This window comes from Nematolebias whitei, chromosome 21 (genome assembly GCF_014905685.2).
Source record: "Nematolebias whitei isolate Nwh7 chromosome 21, NemWhi1, whole genome shotgun sequence".
NCBI lineage: Eukaryota > Metazoa > Chordata > Actinopteri > Cyprinodontiformes > Rivulidae > Nematolebias > Nematolebias whitei.
In genome coordinates this window covers 4,504,264-4,507,441 of record NC_056518.1, presented here as the reverse complement: position 1 = coordinate 4,507,441, position 3,178 = coordinate 4,504,264, and the positions used below count along the sequence as shown (strand labels likewise).

At 36.2% G+C, this 3,178-nt stretch overlaps 1 long non-coding RNA gene across 1 annotated transcript; it reads left to right on the top strand.

Annotated features, from left to right (window-relative positions):
- Positions 1–248: 248 nt before the first annotated feature.
- Positions 249–2,658, top strand: LOC119427475. The gene is made up of 4 exons (XR_005187656.1): positions 249–291; positions 1,235–1,268; positions 2,084–2,236; positions 2,575–2,658. It is a non-coding gene; the product is annotated as an uncharacterized LOC119427475 (long non-coding RNA).
- The last annotated feature ends 520 nt before the right edge of the window (positions 2,659–3,178 follow it).

Below are 3,178 nucleotides of genomic sequence, written 5' to 3'. Positions count from 1 at the left end.
CCTATCACACTCTTAACCCTGATATCAATTGTATTTACACTTTTTAGTAATCATTAATTATTATTTTATGTTTTGTAAAAATGTTGTCTCATTACTAAATCAATATAAGTTGACTGTACTTTTTTACTAAAATATAGAGTGTAATGATCTTGTTAAGCAGAGATTACTAAAGATGTTTTGATTTTGAAATGAAGGGGCGGGGCCTATTCAAACTCTGCCCTGCTGCACGTGTTCCGGCAAGTTCCACCACAGCGTCGCTACTACTGTCGGACTTTGAGTGAAAGTGGATTGGTAAGTAACAAATATTTTAGATATTTGTAGACATTTCTCTACGTAAAAGATAGCTGTGCTCCACGTGCAGATGTAACTTAACATTACAGTAACAGCCGACCGTTATCGTAGTTTTGGTAAAGTTGAGGGTTTTGGAGTGGTGAGCGCGAATGCTCAATGAATAGTGTGCTAGGATTTAGTTTAGAGCATGCTAACTTTCTCAGTTCACAGTTTATTACGGAAAGTTGCTTTAGGAGAGATGTAGGCTGCTGAAAGCAACCTTTATAGCACAAGTTCATACCGAGTGAATCCTGTCTGTGGTATATTTTTTTATCTTTAATGCGCTCCAGTTGTATCAAGTCAGCTAATTTGTATAGTTAGATTAGCTTAACTTCACGTTGCAGCACGTGCTTGTATGTATGTATGTATGTATGTTTTATTTATTCATTTCATTTCATCCAAACAACAAATATAATACAATTTAAAGAAAAGAAAAAGAAGAACGTGCTTGTGTTAGCTAGTTCACGTTCTATACGATTACGGTCTGACTGACAATGTAATGGACTTGGTCATTAGCTGGTTTTTAGTAGAGATTAGTTAAATGAGCAATATGTGACAATTATGTGTGTAAAATAGTGCAGCAGTTAACAAATAATTTGGAGCCACGTTGAAATCCTGAAGGAGTAAAGAGCTATGGTTGTTGCCAGCTCCCCCCATCACCAGACTATTAAAATAAAGTGACAATAACAAGTTATTAACTCTTTCAATTGTCTGCTGATAAAAAGGCAAGCCCAACTCATTCTGCATTAATTTTAACTCTAAATAACGTTAAACAAGAAAACTGAAATTTCTGTTCTCAGCCAGAATAATTAAAGGGCGAGAATATTTCAAAGTACCATATTTCCTTGATCTTTGATGACATATGGTCATGGATAAGTGTGCTAAAAGTTTTATTTTTTTACAGGTTTGTGTGAAGATGCAGTGGAGGTGCAAATACTGTGAGTTTATAACAGAGAAAAGGGGTTACCTGTTAAAACATTACAGGTTAAAACATGGAAGCTTCACCAGAAATATTACCTTTCCTTGCTTACATCGCTGTCTTTCCAATAGGAAGATGCCATTATAGGACCCAAATATATTTGTTACCCATCCAGACTGTCAGCACAAACTGTAATTTTACCTTGTAGGATATGAGAGTTGCTGTCTACAACTACCTCTATCTGTTAGGTAAGGGAAATTGTATTGTGAGCAGGTCATTATTGCAAAATTAACCCCAACAGCCTGATGCAGGACTCAGATTTCAGATTATCCTGAAGGGGTGTATTATGCAGTAATGCCCTGCTCACTGTGCACTATTCTGCTTATTAAAAGGTTACTTGCCAACAAAAATCCATAATTTGACACAAAATATTAATAGTCTTCTATAACAATGGTCTGCTACACAGAAGTAACAGACGTTAGAATGCTGAAATTTACAAATCATAATTGAATAACAAAGCTATTTAATAATATATATTGTTGTGGAAGCCATCAGTGCTTAAATTGTCCATTTGAATTCACAGAGGTCACACAACCACAAACAAGCAAAGCAATAGACAAGCAACTCCTGTGTTGTGCGCAGTACATAGACTTTTTGTCCAAAAAAAAGGTTTGACTAGAAAAATCTTGTTTTTTTAGGGGGCTTTGCGTTTTGCATCTGACCATGTATACACCTGTGCTTTTTATTTTTTTTTTGCTGCCCTCACACTGGTGCTTTCAGCTAAGGTTATTAGTTGTTGAGATGTGATACTGGAACATTCTCTGTATTTTGCAGGTATGCATGGAGTTCAACAGGATTGTTGGCAAGAATCTCAAGCAGGAATTCTATGAGAGCATCGATCGACATAGTCCTCGTCTTGTCGAGATTTTTCGATCCAAGAGAGGGAACGCTGGCCAAGTGTTGACACAGCTTTCCCAACAGACCAGGGTTGGTCCTATTGTTTTCAGTAGCTCATGTCTTCAAGTGTAACTATTCATTTTCATGCTTCCCATAGATTATTGAAATGTTAGATTTTAAATCAAAGGTTGGAAAAACAAGGCTGCGAGTTTCTGAACTTCACTAAAACTTTCAGAGAACTTCAGTACAGCCTGCTAGCTCTTCTCAATGTTGTAACAGTACGTTAATTAACCATGATGCATGTGTTCTTAAATTTTAGGCAATGCCTTCAAAAGTCCTTGATATTGATGTTTATGAAGCTGTGGGAACTTCACACTGTGTAATGCAATCATTTGCTCATGTGTGTTTGTCATTTTACTGCCCAACAGACTGCAGAGCCAACTGATATTCGAACACTGGTGCTCAGAGGACTTCCTGTTATTCTTGGTGACAACCCCACAGACTTCTACAAACCAGCCTTTGTAAGTAATTTTATTTTCTCAAAAATTACCTAAAGGAACATTGACAGCTCAATTTTGAATTTTCTCTTATACGTGGTTCTCATGGGTCTTTGAAATTCTTGAAGGTTTGCGAGTTTCTGGAAAAATCAGTTCAAGGAAAGTTTATGAAAATACACAGACGAATGGATCATTGGACGTACTTGAATTTATTTTTGTGCAATAATTAATATTTACTTTGCAATAATGTTTTGCAGGGGTGTTGTATGAGCTATTTATCCAAAGTCAGTGTATTACTTGCAGTAAGTGGCAGTCGACGCGACCTCAGTTTGGAGAAGCAGTAGGGGTACCAGTGTAGGAAACTAAGCAACGTACTGCTGTGGACAGTGTCTGCAAAAACGTTGTTTTAGCCACTTAAAAAAAATCAATACCAGTGAAGTGTACATTATACTATTATTATATTATATATATTATATATTAATATAGAATATTTTCACTGTTTTACCTTACTGTCAGTCAGACTTCTTACATAAAA